The 17013-nt window shown below is 40.6% G+C and overlaps 1 long non-coding RNA gene across 1 annotated transcript in view; it reads left to right on the top strand.

Annotated features, from left to right (window-relative positions):
* Window positions 1-2817, top strand: part of LOC125172356 (uncharacterized) — a 38898-nt gene extending 36081 nt beyond the window's left edge. Inside the window, exon 3 of the long non-coding RNA XR_007154703.1 lies at window positions 2509-2817. This is a non-coding gene — a long non-coding RNA (uncharacterized LOC125172356). The remainder of the gene's footprint in view (window positions 1-2508) is intronic.
* The last annotated feature ends 14196 nt before the right edge of the window (window positions 2818-17013 follow it).

Here is a 17013-nt window from a genome sequence, read left to right as displayed (position 1 = left end):
AAGGTAGAAAGGAGCAAGCTGAGGGAAGATGAGCCTGACTTGGCTGAGTCTAACCCCTCAGGAACACTAGGCTGCACCCTGCACTCGCCACACAGACCTTCCCAGGGAATCCTTCACCAGGCAGCAAAGGAAATCAGAAAAGCACAAAAGAGCTTGTCTGAAGAGCATAGGCTGGGTTTGGAACTAACTGGCCTTCCTCTGCTTCCTTGAATTCTGTATATTACTCTCTGATCACTTCTCATGGCTTAATAAAAGACAGGTTTCCAAATGGCTTATTAAGAATGTGGCCATAGTGTGCCTGGGTGACTCAGTTGAGCATCCAACTCCTGATTTCAGCTCCGGTCATGATCTCATGGTTTGTGAGATCAAGCCTCATGTCAGGCTCTGTGCTGACAGTGTAGGGCCTGCTTGGGATCCTCTCTCTCTCTCTTCCCCTTCCTCTGCTTGCACTTCTTCTCTCTCTCTCTCTCTAAACAAACAAACAAACAAACAAACAAACAAACAAACATTAAAAAAAAAAAAGGAATCTGGCTAAGGGGTACCTGGGTGGCTCAGTCGGTTGAGTGTCCGATTCTTGGTTTCAGCTCAGGTCATGATCTCATGGTTGCTGGGTTCAAGCCCCACTTGGGATTCCCTGTCTTTGCCCTCTCCCCTAGCTCTCTCTCTCTCTTTCTCAAAAATAGATAAATATATTTTTTAAAGGATGTGACCAGGGGCACGTGGGTGGCTCAGTTGGTTGAGTGTCTGACTTCAGCTCAGGTCATGATCTCTGGTTTGTGAGTTTGAGCCCTGTGTCAGGCTCTTTGCTGATGGCTCGGCTCGGAGCCTGGAGCCTGCTTCAGATTCTGTGTCTCCCTGTCTCTCTGCCCCTCCTCTGCTCTCTCTCTCTCTCTCTCTCTCTCTCTCTCTCAAAAATAAACAAACATTTAAAAAATAAAATAAAATAAAATAAAATAAAATAAAATAAAATAAAAGAACGTGACTAAGAGCGAGACTGCCTGTGTTCACTTACAGGTGCACCTTGATTTAGATGTATGAATTTGGGCAAGTTACTTAACCTCTCTGAGCCTCAGTTTTCACATCTGCAGAATGGAGATAATCGTAACATCTACCTCCTAGATGGATTTTGTTGATTGATTCCTAGATTGATTTGTTGGGATCAATGTGTTAATATGTGTAACATGCTTGGAACACTGAAAGAAATATTAGCCATTAATGTTATTATAAATCTGTCTTTTCCACTGGAATATCAGGTTCTAGCAGTCAGGGAAATTTTGAAGTTTATTTATTTATTTTTGAGAGAGACAGACAGACAGACAAACAGATAGACAGACTCAGGCTCTCTAACAGTGTGGAGCCTGACAAGGGGCTAGATCTCATGAACCCTGAGGTCATGACCTGAGCTGAAATCAGGAGTCAGATGTTTAACCAACTGAGCCACTCAAGCACTCCCATTCAGGGAAAATTTGTATGTCTAACCCTTAGCATAATAGAATGTTCAGTATGTATTGAATGTTACAAGGTAGTATAAGTAGGTTTGGTTTTAGGGAGATGATCCACATTCACTCTTCATTTACTTAGTCACTCAACAAATGTTTCTTGAACCTCCTAGTAAGCGCCAGGGATTCTGCTAAATATTGGGTGAACCAAAGGAACAAGATCTCTGCCCTTGGAATTTAGTGGTTGAAATTATAAAGGAATAAACATGAAAATAAATTTATAATTATAATTTGTCTTAAGCGCTTTGAAGGGAAAGACTAGAGACCTATGAAAGAGAAGAACCTTTGTTGTCCTTAAGTCTGTGATCAGCAATACCATGGGGAAAAGATACTAGAAGATGGAAGAGAATTTGTATATGTGCTCCCCATATTATGTTAAGAAATATGGGTAATCAAAGTAGAAACATCTCAATAACTGATTTTTTGCTGGTTTTTCTTATGCTTTGACTTAATCAACATATAATGCTCTCTGATGTCCATGGCTGGTTAGCTCATTTGATTAGCTAATGAGGTCAAGGTCAGAGGCCAGCATGGGTCAGTGAGCTTTTCTCCTTTCTGCGGCCAGATTGCACTCTTAACCTCAGTCATCTTTCAAAAGTGTGCGTTTGGTCACAGGAAGGCTGTGTCAAGAGAATGTGGTTGGGGAGCCCCCAAATTACCCTCATTGATAGTTGCTCTCCACTGGCATTTTCTAATACTTATGATAGTATGCTATAATTTATTATTCTCTGTCACTAGTTAGGGTCTAGTTCTATTTTTTTTTTTTTTTTGACAGAGTTAGCCAATAATTTCTACAGCCAATAATTTCCCCCCCACCCAGGAAAGAAAACTGCCTTTCAAAATATTCAAACCACTTGTAAACATTATGTCTACTGGATGGAAGCTATAGACTAGAGCAGTGCTTCTCCAATAGTAATGTGCATAAAAACACCTGAGTGCATAAAATGTAGATTCTGGCTCAGTAGGTCTGAGTGGGATTCACGATTCTGCACTTCTTCCTTACTCCCAGGTCATGCTGTTGCCGCTGATCCATGGAACATACTCTAAAGAACATGGGACTAAGCATACAGTAATGAATCAAAGCTAAGTCTAGATTTTAGAAATACAGCAAATACAAAGCATGGTGAGTTTGACCACTGGTGCAACTTGCTGAAACTGTTTACTGTGTAAGGCACTTCACTGTTTATAGACAAGCTCTCTCCAAATGTTTTCTTTTAAGTTTTTTTAAAGTGTTCTATTTTTCTCGGGAGAGTAAGTCTAAGAAAGAGTTCAATATACTTTAATTTTAGACAATGTATTTATTATATACAGTATACATGAAGCTCAAAGGGCTGGAGCTAGAGCTAATTCCATGTTATGCAACATAAAATGCCTTTGAAACACACAAAGCCTTTTGTTTTATGGTGGAGATTTTAGTTTCATCTTCAACTTACTTCACTGTATGTGACAAGTATAGTAAAAATCTTTTGTCTTCTGTATTTATTTTTGGTAATAAAAGGAGACAGCTCCTTTTTCCCACTGCCCAGAAGAGGCCTATTCCCCTGCTGACATGTCTGTGTAGCTCCTATTGATACTAAGATGATCGTGAGCATGAAGTTGCCAAAGAAACTGCTTGTCTGAGGAAATTTCCATGAGTGTGAAATCATGAGAATCAAAACTGATGGGAAAGTCCCTTTGAACTTGTGAAAATTGCCAGCATTCTTATAGGAAAAGAGTCTAGAAATGCCATGATTATCTCCTTTACTATTTTAGTGAGATGCATTTCTATTGTCTTTGGAGAAAATGGTCAAGTTCTGCTCAGTACAAAATGCTTTATTTATTTTGCCTCAAATTCTTTAGGTGGATATATATTTGTGAAATTTGGATTTTCGTACTTTAGATTATTTGGTCTAAGTATCGGTCTATCTCAGCATTTTCCAGGCAAAGACACCTAAATGCAGAGGATCTAAATGATCTTTAAGGTGTCACATCCAAGCTAGGGGCAGAACCCAAGTCTCCTGGTCCTTGCTATTGCACCTCTATGCTGTGGGTGCCTCCAGACAGTCAGAAGTGCAGAAATTTCAAAACACATTGATTTGAGGAAAAGTTTAAGAGTTACACATATCTTGGTTCTCAATTTATTTAAGCAGTCAGTCTATCAATGAATATTCAATTAGCCTCTATGATGTGCCCAGCACTGTTTTACATAATGTAAAATAATTTAATATTTATTTATTGGTTCAGATTTTCTGGCAGTAAACTACTTTGGGGTGAGTTAGGCACTTTGGGTTGCTGAGTTAACTCCTGGAGCCCACCTGAGAGCTATTTATTGTAACCAACTTCTGCAAATTTGAAACCTCCATCACTTTTTACTCCTTTGTCTCATATCCCCCCCGTAAATCAGTGGCTGAGGTTCTTTCCCAAGTGTGTCTTACATCACTTTTTCCTTTCTTCATCTGCTTGTCTTGAAGGCCCTGTTACACAAGTGCCACCTCTAGCCTGTGGTTGAAGCTTGGGGCCCCTTCTTCCAGAGATCCCCCATACTCCTGACATCCCTATTCTCTTTTCCTTCATAATATATGTATCCTGTATTTGCGTCCCTGAATTTGCCAGTTAACTGAAGCTGGTTTACTACCAACCCCTCAATTTCCTTTCTACAGTCTTTGGTGTAGACCCTTCCAAACTTTCTCCTAGTCAATGTCCTTGATTGCAGCATTTTCTTTCTCCTGTTTGTCCTGCTCATACAGCTACTAAATCCATGTTTCTAAAGTGTAGTCATCAAGATAGTATGCATGACCTATCTTGCCTGTAACCATCCCTGAAACACTGCAGGCAATTAATAAGTGTCTTCTTCTTTTTCTGCCTGTCTTATATATACAAAAGCTGGAAGAAGTCCCTAATGATTCTTTGTTTCCACATATGTAAAGTGGGGATAATAATAGTACCAATATTTTCATATAGTTGTTGTGAAAGTTTAGCTATTACTATTATTGAGAAAAATTCCAAGCTATGAATAATTTTATCTTATTCTCATCTGTCATTTGGTATCATTTGATGTATGCTAGCTTCACTCTATTAAAAACCAAGTAATAAATACCTTGAGGAAAAGACAGTGCTTTGCATTTTGGAAGTCTCTAAGCTCTCCACTCTGCTGCCTAGCACAGAGCTGTGAGCCCAGTGGGTGTCAGCAGTAGTGCTCAGTTGGTTCACACCCATGCAGGGTACCCATGCAGGGTGCATGCTCATTGCTAGGCGGTCTGTTCTGATGGCTCAGTGCTTGTGCCACATCAGTTGACAAATATTTGCACATCATCCCCTGCTTGATTGATTTGAGGTAAATGGAGTTTGACATTAGCCAACTGAAAAAGTTAAAATAGATTCAAGGCATACAGGCTTTTGCTCTCTCCCTTCCACCCCCGTAATATGAGTTCTGTAATAAACATAAGTTATTACTGTATATTTGGATCCCCCTCATGGCCTCCTGTTATGGGGAGAGAGAGCCGGAATAATGTGAGAAACACAAAGAGTGGCAGGAGGCTGCACGTGCAAGTTACACCCGCATTCAGACCTGGGCATAACCAGTGTGCTGACTTGTGGGACAAGTGCCTGTGCCTCTGCCCCTGGCCTGCTGATGGCGCTGTGGGTGGAGCCCATACTTGGGAACCCTGCTGAACCACAGGCATTTCACACTAATAACAGTATAAAAAAAAGCCAGGTAGCTTACTGTTACCTTAACGCACTTCTCCCTGAGCAAGTAAGAATTTTTATCAAAGAAAATAGCGCTCTTTGTCTAGGTTATACTGTAGCAGGAAAAACACTCATATCTTGGTTTGTTTTTCCTTTGGAGAGAGACCCCTTCCAGCTTTCACATGCAATTGCTCTTAAGTGTGACTTAACATTTCTCTTCTCAATTCACCACCGAATTTCCCCGAATCCGAACGCACTGCTCAACAGTGAGTCAGGGTATAAAGGGTGGTGAATTGAATGTAACTCTCTTCAGACTGGAGGAAGGGGGAGCGCTGGGAAATCCCAAGGACTCTGCGCTGACTTCAATCTCTGAAGTTTGGGGAGTTCGGCAGACACCATAGAAAAGCTCCCTTCATCGCTTAAATTGTTTGAGTTCCATGGCAACAGCAGCCTTAGAAACTTGAGAGAGAGAGGGATGGGGGAGCGGGGGATGATTGAGAAAGAGATAAGAAAAGATGACCGAATAGGCCTGGGATTTTATATTCGGCGCTTAACTTGAGAGAGAAGGAAGCGATTGGGGAGGAATGCCCAAGACCGCCGCCTGAGTGATCTCATACCAGCCAAAAGGCAAACGACGGCCTGGCCGGCAGCTGAAAGGAACAAAGGCGGTAGGTGGGTGGATGAGGCAGGGGGGTGGAGGGGGGGGGCACAACTCGCCCACGCTTGCGAAGCGCTTCAGCTAGTGTGTGACAGGCCCGGAGTTCTGGCACCGAGAGGGGAGCAACCCAGCACACAAAGGCTCTGGCCCAGAGAATGGCCTGGCGCGTAATTCAATGCAGGACCCGTGACCACACTGGAGTTGTAGCCTTTTGTGTGAGCCACAACAATGGAGGGGAAGAAATCAGGCCACAGGCTCGCGGCGCAGACGGGCTGGTGCGGATGTGTCTCGGCTCTGGCGGCAACGTGTGCTGCCTTTCAGGTCGTTGCCCGGCAACCGGACGCCGCCCGCCTATGCCTGCGGAGCCCATTGAAAGGCACTGCAGCCTGGTGAAAGGGAGAGCCGCGCGGTTCACAGGCCAGGCTGGGAGAGGAGGAAACAAAGGACAGGGAGCTGGGGCAGGGATCGCATGGGACCCGGGGAAGGCCTCCCTCCGTACAAGGGGGAGCACTGGAAGTCCCTTCTTCTGAAGGCCTGAATTGGTGCTCTGCTTTGGCCTAGCGTGTGGACTGCTTGAACAAATATAGCTCTTCCTCCATCTTCAAGTTCACAGCTTTCCTGGCCCAGATGTATTAAATTGTTTGGCTATTGTGTAAAACACATAGACAACAAAAACAAACCCTGTTCAAGTGGCCAGCAGAAAGTCATTTGTTAGGCAGGAATATTTTCCAAAGTAGAACCATGCACCTGGTGGGTGAATTGATGTTTACCATATGAAAGTGCTTGCTAAATGCAATTTGGTATCCCGGATTGCATCGTGAAACATTAGTGGAAAAACTAGTAATATAAAGTGTGTAGTTAATAGTAATATTACAATGCTAATTTCTTGGCTTAGACAAGTAGTCTGCAAACTTTTTCTGTAAAAGACCAGAAAGTAAAGACTTCAAGCTTTGTGGCTCTATGGTCTTTGCTGCAGCTACTTAACTGTGCTGTAATACTGGCCAATCCTCAACAGACAATATGTAAAGGAATGGGCTGTGTTCCAATAAAATTTTATTTATGGACACTGAATGTTTAATTTCATATTCTTTACACATGTCATGAAATATTCTTCTTTAGATTTTTTCAACTATTTAAAAATGTAAAAACTCAGGAGCCTGGGTGGTTCAGTCAGTTGAGCATCACACTTTGGCTCAGATCATGATCTCCCAGTTAGTGAGTTCCAACCCCACAACCGGCTTGCTGCTGTCAGTGCAGAGCCCACTTCAGATCTTCTATGTCCCTCTCTCTGTGCCCCTCCCCTGCTTGCGCTGTCTCAAAAATAAATTTAAAAAATTTAAAAAAATCACACGAAAACTCTTATTTGCTTGCAGGCCCTACAAAAACAGGCAACAGGCAGGATTTGACCAGTAAACTGCTGCCATTTGTCATCCTCTGGTTTAGACAAATGGAACAAGGCTATGTAAGATGTTAACATTAGGAGAAATTGATGAAGGGTGTATGAGAGCTCTCTGTGCTTTCTTTGCAACTTATCTGTAAATCTAAGATCATTCCAAAATAAAATGTCTATTAAAAATATTTAAATGGAAAGCTTTTTGGATAGAATGTTTGGAAAGGGGTTGTGGTGAGGAGAGGGGTAAATTAGAGTTTGTAGTGTGTGTGTGTGTGTGTGTGTGCGTGCACGTGTGTGCATGCACATGCGTGCGCTAGAGACATAAAGGAATGATTTTCCTTAGTATTTATTGACATATGTTACTGAGACCTCCCAAAATGTAACTCCTTGTTACATCACTATATGGGTAATCAAGCCATTAACATCAAACAGCCTGAAAACAAAATAACATTCCAATAATACAGAACTCTTTGACCCTGAGGGTTGGATGAAGAATATTTTCAGCTCCCACTGAACCAGGATGATGGACACCAGAACAAGGAATAAAATCCACTTTGCTCTAATAGGAAACTAGAAAATTCTCAGCAAGCTCATTTTTAACCACACACCCACATATGTGCACACACACTCCTTTTTTTTTTCCCAATCTGGTTAACATCTATACCAAATAAAGCACATACAAGACTTTTCCTTACAAACCAGGATCTGTATCCCTTTCCTGATATTATTAGTTGTACAAATACAGACTTTTCTCCATATTTGCCTGAAAATGGTATGATATTATGAGACCCTCTTTTTGCCCTCTTTCAGACTGAATTCTGTAACATCCTATCTCAGGCTGAACCCTACTGATTAAGAATGGTGAGGAAGTACAGGAGGGAATTTAACAGAAAGCACACCTTCTTTCTGACTGCAATTCTAGAAGGGTGTGGGATGTAGTATAAAGACGATATAAAAGCCCACAAGTAGTAGACTATTGTAATGCCAGGCATGGTGGGCAGAGGGAAGCTTGGTAATGAGAGTTGATACTGGGCCTGGTGGGCAGAGGGAAGCTCAGTAATGAGAGTTGATACTGGGAGTGAGGGAGAGACTTGCATAATGTTTCTTGGTAAAATGTGAAGCACCTGGAAATTTGGTGTCAGGGATTTTCTATCGCTCCTGTCCTCTGGTCTCACACTCTCAATTGCTCCACACTAAGACTATTTGATGTTTGTTTTTTCAACCAGAGATATTTCAGGACAACTTTTTTCAAACGTGAACTTTCCCTATGCTATGGATTGGTCCTGGATTGGGGTGGGAGGTATAAAGATGAATTAGAGATGGCTTCTAGCCTTGAGTGTCAAGGGGTTCTGGGTGCAGATAAGGCCAAGTTTTCCAGTATTGTTGGTGGAGACCAGCATCAGAATCCCTAGGGAGGGTTTTACTTACAAATGCAATCTCCTGAGCCTGTTCCACACTCTGACTTTAATTCTCTGTACAAAGCAATGGGAATCTATATTTTTTAGCAAATTCTTCAAGTGACTATTTGACATCCCTAAACATTTGACATCCACTGAAAATGTGAATAGATGTGAAAATGCCTTAAGTATGCTGCTGCTGCTGCTATGAACTGGCTATTACAGAAGCATAGAAAAGGGGTGAGGGTGAAGTCAAAAGGGAAGTTCCCTAAAAATGACATCTGAGCCTAATCTTAAAGAGAAGACAAGAGCAGGGATGAGGGTGACAGATAGCATGATAAAGGGAATGAATGCAGGAAGTGAAATCCTGAAGTGGGAGAAAACCACACCTTCTTATGTAGCTGGAGTATAAGCAGCAAAGAGGAATGAATGTCTAATGGTGGACTTTTGATAGACAGTGGAAAATTCATTTTGAGCAAGGGATCCTCCTTTATGTCACTCTGCCTAATTATAAGTTCAAGTCCGCTCCCCAAATATGAGTATATAGTTTTTGGTAAAGGCTTGGATTTTTTCCTCATAGTATATTCTCTGTAATACAGGTACCTAGAGTGCTCATGTGCTCAGTGTCAAAGGGTGATAGCAGATAAGGGCGTATTAGGGCATATTATGCTACTCTGCTTCCAGACTTGAACATTCCTGGAAATAGAGCTATCTTCCTTTTGATTAGAGTTGGGCTGTCAGCTCTGTGACGTGTAACTGAGGGAGGATGTGTGTTATCCTTTGGTGCTGTTAAAAGAAGTCAGGCAATGCTTCTCTTTGGGGGGGGATGATTATGAGGGAGTTATGGGAAAAGAATGTGGTCTCCCCTGGCTCCCCAACCTTCATTTCTAGTTTGGTCTGTCATTGCATCCTCATCAGTATTTCTATCCTCTTCCATTGTTTCTTTTCCTGGACTCTAGCAGGTGGCCTTGGCATTGCAAGACTTTGATTCCTCTGAAAATGAGATGATTGGGTAGTCAGCCTTATCTTCTTTCCCACGGTTTTATGTTTCCTTCCAGGTTGATCTGGTTTCTTTGACTGTCCTATTTTAAGAATGAGGCATTTTGCTTGGTCAAGTGCGTGAATTAATGTAGCCAGGGCAGCTAATCTAGACAGAAAAATACACAACACACAAACCTCCCAACAGCTGCAGAGACCATTATCTATGCTGTTTTTCTTCACCAGCTAGAGAACCTCAATTCATCAAAATAGTTGAAGGCACTTGAAAAGTTAGCACTGACCATTTGGCTCCTGGAAGAGAGAAACATTTGTTTTGTGCTAAAAGTAACCCTTTGTGTCTTGTGGTAAGAGGCCATAGATTTAGGTGAAAGCGAACGGTGCCCAGTTATACTAAGTTAGAGAAGAGGGTATTGAGGTGGAGGGGGTGGTGGAAATTAAGGAGCAAAAAAAAAATACATTTCTATCTCATCCTTACACAGCCACATCTGCACCCAGTTGCACAGAGCACTTGTGAAAAAACAAACAAAACTCTAGTTCAGAGAATCTGAACCTAGGTACTATTGACATTTTGGGCAAGACAATGTTTTGCTCTAGAGGGCTTTTCTAGGCCTTGTAGGATGTTTAGCAGCATCTTTGGCCTCTACGCACCGGATGCCGGTAGCAACACCCCCCTTCATCCCCCCCCCCAGCGGTGACCATCACAAATGTTTCCAGACATTGCTGAATATCCCCTGGGAGGTAAAACCAGCCCCTGTTGAGAATCACTGCTCTAGTAGAATCACTTACCATTTTAATAAATCAAGCAGTATCCAAAGTGTTTATGGTTGTGATGGAAAGGCAGGATGCTCCAGTGGCTGCATATTTGTGGTTGGCAGCTTTCATGGGCAGATCAGGCTTAAGTGGACATGGAGCATAGCTTCACCTCAAGAATGTGACAGTCACAGCTGTGAGTTGCAGGACGGTTGAAAGAAGTAAATCCTTTTGGATAGGGTATCCTGTGAGCATAATATGTGATATTCATCGGTTTTCAAAAGTAGCTTTAAAGTTTTTTTTCTTCTGAGGCTTTATGCCATTGCTTGTGTCTTCAAGCATATAATTTCAATTCTTCACAGTTCATGGGAGTTGCAGGAGAAACATTTTTTTTTCTCCCTTCATGTAGCCTGTGGGTCTCCTTGACAATATACTAGTATCCATAAAAAAAAGAAATTCACCTGAATTTCTAACTTGTGGTATTTGATTTCACCCAGAGTCGGAGAATGTTCCATACCCCAGATCCCATTAATCTTATGGTAAAAATCAAGCTATAGACTGGTACATCCTTCAGTAGGAAATTCCCATGGTTCCAGGCCCCTAGGGTGGGTCCCTGAGCTGATTCTAGAGGAAGTCCATGCTGCCTTCTCCAAACTGTGTTAAGCCTTTCCTTTGCTCTTATCAGGCTTGCCCTGCCTTTTAATACAATAAGACCTAAACAATGAAAAAGTAGTGCTGAGATTTAGACCAAAAAATCACAAAGGAAGGAAATTTTGAATTACTGCTTTCACTCAGGCTCTCATTCAACAAGTTCCAGTGTTATCAAAAGATCAGGGAATCATATTATACATCCCACAGCATATAATTATCTGCAAATATACTATTATAGGATTAGAATCTTAAAATATCTCAATCCTTGAACTGTTAGGTAAAAATTCCAGAGTACTAGCCAGGATGTCTTGGAGAACCTGGATATAAATTATGGGTACCATCGTAATTCAACTTAACAGAATGTGGTTAAGATTAGTAGTTACCGTATCTTTGGTCTTTAATCAAATTTAATTTGGTCTAGATCTTAATGCCATGCCTAGATATCCTGACCTCCCATATTTATATTGTCATCACAGTAGGATATGCACTGACATATTGACATTAATATGCAGGGATCAAATTGCTTTCATCTTTCCAATACTGACATTAGTTATGTCTCTTTTAAAGTAGCAGTTTAAGTCTGTGGGTTTTTTGTTGTAAGTCGGCCGAAAGTGAGTGATTGTAGTTTCACTTTATTCTCGTGGGTGTAACTGAGCGCTGTTGGGTTTACCTTGGCATGTGAGATAGTCATAATAACATTAAACTTTAAAATTTCTACGACAAAATCTAGGATTTGAGTTTCCCTAACTCTTTGCAGAGCTGTTACTTAGCTGGAAAATTACATTTCAATCGAACATTCTATAATTCTCTGAGGTATTGCAGTAAATGAGTGTGAAAATGCCGAGCACATCCCATCCTGGCACTTCTTATTAAGCATATAACATTCTTGAGTGAAAATAACATCACAGAGTAATTTGGTTATTAAGGCAATAACAGCATATCTTGTCCTGGTGATAAAGTTACCTTTTATTAACAGTTTCTTCCTCATTTTAATAGCTGCATTAAGAAAGATGCATACTTTTCTTTCACCACTATGTCTAAGGCTGGATGACAAAGATAATTATCCATAGGACTAGTAAACCTAAAGATTTCACATAAATGATTAATAAATTAAAGACTTTATAAGTCAGACCTAGAAGGATATATTAGTTTTTTTTTTTAACATTTTATTTTTAAGTAATCTCTACACCCAATGTGGGGCTTGAACTTATAACCCCAAGATCAAGAGTCGCATGCTCTACTGACTGAGCCAGCCAGGTGCCCCTAAAGGAATATATTACAGGTGGGTTGGTAGATGGTAGGGTTACAGGTGATTTGTTAAAGAATTTTTTTACTTGTGCTTATCTGTGTTATCATAATTTCTGCAATTCACATGTATTATTGTGTATTTCAAAAGCTTTATTTTGAGAGGGTTAATGGATCTTTCTAGCTATTTTACCACAGAAATTCACATTATATTAAACCACAGAAATTCAGTAAAATTTTTTTCATCCCATGAAGATATTTTGATTGCTTAAAATGCGTAAAGGCAATATTTTCACTCCTACAGCTTGCTTAACAAAGAAAGAAGTAAGTCATTCTTAGCTTTTGGTTTAGGATATTCCTAGGGAGATGTGAGTATATTATGTATTCATTTAAGCATCTCAGGTGGATCAAACTGAAACAAATGAAAGAGTTCATTATGAATTCAATTGACTTGCTTTTTAAGGATAAGTGGTGTTTGGAATGTATTCAGATACATTCTTGGTAAATGTTTTTAATTTGGTTAAATATGATTTGAGGAGATCATAGCTACACAAGAGCAGCCTTGTAATATAAAGGTATGAGGAAATAAGCACAGCTACCTGCCACTCAATTTGCTCCAAACTTTCATGTTCTTTCTATGCATCTATTATTACGCAGTGGAAAAAAGAAAGAGAAAAAAAAACATTAAGTAGGAGGCAAAAATGCATATCAATAGCCAATTAGTCAAGAATGTATGTTGAGTACATATTCCATGCAAGTCATTTGACTGGGTGCTGTGGGGAACTCAAAGCCTTAGCAATTTTCTACCATTATAGAACTTGACACATAATAGGTGCTTAACAAATATTTGAGTGAACACATGAAGTCATAAAAGATGAGTTGTGATAATGAATAAATAAATGTAGAAATTCAGAGAAAGGAACCTTGACTATGGTCTGGGTAGTTTTTACCAAGAAGATGGAACTTGAGTTTGGCCTTGAAATATGGGTACTTCTTTTTTTTTAACGTTTATTTATTTTTGAGACAGAGAGAGAGAGCATGAACAGAGGAGGGGCAGAGAGAGAGGGAGACACAGAATCTGAAACAGGCTCCAGGCTCTGAGCGGTCAGCTCGACACGGGGCTCGAACTCACGGACCGTGAGATCATGACCTGAGCCGAAGTCGGACACTTAACCGACCAAGCCACCCAGGCGCCCCGAAATATGGGTACTTCTTAATGGAGAAGGCAGGGATAGATGGATTTACAAAGATCAGATCTTTCCTGAGTAGGAGGGAAGGTTGTACTTAGGAAGAGAAAGAGAAAGTGGTCAGGCAGAAGAACTGTTCAGATATAGAGATAAACCCAGACCTGCTCATTCCACCTGTGTGTGGAATTGTCTTGAGGGGACTCTTGGGTCCATTTTCATGGAGTTCATTGAGATCTCTGGCATTCCGTTTAGTTTCCAGTTCTTGTCTAACTTCTCACCTTCTCACTGATATTACTCACTTATGCCCCAGCAAGGCTGACAATTTAGGATACCTGACGCCTACTTTGCTATTCTTACGGGTATGAGTTTAGACCATTGCTGCTCAGAGCTTAAGGAGAACTGACTGGAGAAACTAATCTAAAGGGAAGGTTGTTTGAAGAATTCCTGGAGCTAGTGGTTTTCATGGGAAAAATACATAGTGACGATAAGATATATATTTATATGTGTATGAGGTCATATATATATCATACTGTGCTTTATATATATGTGCACACACAAAAAACATGTTTTATTTATTATGTTAAATTATATGTATTTCATATAATAATAATATATGTGTATTCACAATTAAAGAATACTCTAGGGGTGCCTGGGTGGCTCAGTCGGTTAAGCATCAGACTCTTGATTTCAGCTCAGGTCATGGTCTCATGGTTGGTGGGTTTGAGCCCCACGTTGGGCCCCGTGCTGGCAGCATGGAGCCTGCTTGGGATTCTCTCTCTGCCTCTCCCCAACTTGTGCATGTGGACTCTCTCTCTCAAAAATAAATGAATAAACATTAGAAAAAATAAAAAAATAAATAAAGAATAATTCTGTATCTTGCAGCTTGGATGATATATATTCTAGTCTGTTCTAGATATATTCTATTTTATTCTATTCTATTTTTTTTTTTTTTTTTTTTTTTTGTGTTTTATTTATTTTTTTTTTTTTTCTGAAATTTATTGACAAATTGGTTTCCATACAACACCCAGTGCTCATCCCAAAAGGTGCCCTCCTCAATACCCATCACCCACCCTCTCCTCCCTCCCACCCCCCATCAACCCTCAGTTTGTTCTCAGTTTTTAACAGTCTCTTATGCTTTGGCTCTCTCCCTTTCTAACCTCTTTTTTTTTTTTTTTTTCCTTCCCCTCCCCCATGGGTTCCTGTTAAGTTTCTCAGGATCCACATAAGAGTGAGACCATATGGTATCTGTCTTTCTCTGTATGGCTTATTTCACTTAGCATCACACTCTCCAGTTCCATCCACGTTGCTACAAAAGGCCATATTTCATTTTTTCTCATTGCCATGTAATATTCCATTGTGTATATAAACCACAATTTCTTTATCCATTCATCAGTTGATGGACATTTAGGCTCTTTCCATAATTTGGCTATTGTTGAGAGTGCTGCTATGAACATTGGGGTACAAGTGGCCCTATGCATCAGTGCTCCTGTATCCCTTGGATAAATTCCTAGCAGTGCTATTGCTGGGTCATAGGGTAGGTCTATTTTTAATTTTCTGAGGAACCTCCACACTGCTTTCCAGAGCGGCTGCACCAATTTGCATTCCCACCAACAGTGCAAGAGGGTTCCCGTTTCTCCACATCCTCTCCAGCATCTATAGTCTCCTGATTTGTTCATTTTGGCCACTCTGACTGGCGTGAGGTGATACCTGAGTGTGGTTTTGATTTGTATTTCCCTGATAAGGAGCGACGCTGAACATCTTTTCATGTGTCTGTTGGCCATCCGGATGTCTTCTTTAGAGAAGTGTCTATTCATGTTTTCTGCCCATTTCTCCACTGGGTTATTTGTTTTTCGGGTGTGGAGTTTGGTGAGCTCTTTATAGATTTTGGATACTAGCCCTTTGTCCGATATGTCATTTGCAAATATCTTTTCCCATTCCGTTGGTTGCCTTTTAGTTTTGTTGGTTGTTTCCTTTGCTGTGCAGAAGCTTTTTATCTTCATAAGGTCCCAGTAATTCACTTTTGCTTTTAATTCCCTTGCCTTTGGGGATGTGTCGAGTAAGAGATTGCTACGGCTGAGGTCAGAGAGGTCTTTTCCTGCTTTCTCCTCTAAGGTTTTGATGGTTTCCTGTCTCACATTTAGGTCCTTTATCCATTTTGAGTTTATTTTTGTGAATGGTGTGAGAAAGTGGTCTAGTTTCAACCTTCTGCATGTTGCTGTCCAGTTCTCCCAGCACCATTTGTTAAAGAGGCTGTCTTTTTTCCATTGGATGTTCTTTCCTGCTTTGTCAAAGATGAGTTGGCCATACGTTTGTGGGTCTAGTTCTGGGGTTTCTATTCTATTCCATTGGTCTATGTGTCTGTTTTGGTGCCAATACCATGCTGTCTTGATGATGACAGCTTTGTAGTAGAGGCTAAAGTCTGGGATTGTGATGCCTCCTGCTTTGGTCTTCTTCTTCAAAATTCCTTTGGCTATTCGGGGCCTTTTGTGGTTCCATATGAATTTTAGGATTGCTTGTTCTAGTTTCGAGAAGAATGCTGGTGCAATTTTGATTGGGATTGCATTGAATGTGTAGATAGCTTTGGGTAGTATTGACATTTTGACAATATTTATTTTTCCAATCCATGAGCAGGGAATGTCTTTCCATTTCTTTAAATCTTCTTCAATTTCCTTCAGAAGCTTTCTATAGTTTTCAGCATACAGATCCTTTACATCTTTGGTTAGATTTATTCCTAGGTATTTTATGCTTCTTGGTGCAATTGTGAATGGGATCAGTTTCTTTATTTGTCTTTCTGTTGCTTCATTGTTAGTGTATAAGAATGCAACTGATTTCTGTACATTGATTTTGTAGCCTGCAACTTTGCTGAATTCCTGTATCAGTTCTAGCAGACTTTTGGTGGAGTCTATCGGATTTTCCATGTATAATATCATGTCATCTGCAAAAAGCGAAAGCTTGACTTCATCTTTGCCAATTTTGATGCCTTTGATTTCCTTTTGTTGTCTGATTGCTGATGCTAGAACTTCCAGCACTATGTTAAACAGCAGCGGTGAGAGTGGGCATCCTTGTCGTGTTCCTGATCTCAGGGAAAAAGCTTTCAGTTTTTCCCGGTTGAGGATGATGTTAGCTGTGGGCTTTTCATAAATGGCTTTTATGATCTTTAAGTATGTTCCTTCTATCCCGACTTTCTCAAGGGTTTTTATTAAGAAAGGGTGCTGGATTTTGTCGAAGGCCTTTTCTGCATCGATTGACAGGATCATATGGTTCTTCTCTCTTTTTTTGTTAATGTGATGTATCACGTTGATTGATTTGCGAATGTTGAACCAGCCCTGCATCCCAGGAATGAATCCCACTTGATCATGGTGAATAATTCTTTTTATATGCCGTTGAATTCGATTTGCTAGTATCTTATTGAGAATTTTTGCATCCATATTCATCAGGGATATTGGCCTGTAGTTCTCTTTTTTTACTGGATCTCTGTCTGGTTTAGGAATCAAAGTAATACTGGCTTCATAGAATGAGTCTGGAAGTTTTCCTTCCCTTTCTATTTCTTGGAATAGCTTGAGAAGGA

Source organism: Prionailurus viverrinus, chromosome C1 (genome assembly GCF_022837055.1).
Source record: "Prionailurus viverrinus isolate Anna chromosome C1, UM_Priviv_1.0, whole genome shotgun sequence".
Lineage (NCBI taxonomy): Eukaryota > Metazoa > Chordata > Mammalia > Carnivora > Felidae > Prionailurus > Prionailurus viverrinus.
This window is presented reverse-complemented; position numbering and strand designations above follow the sequence as displayed.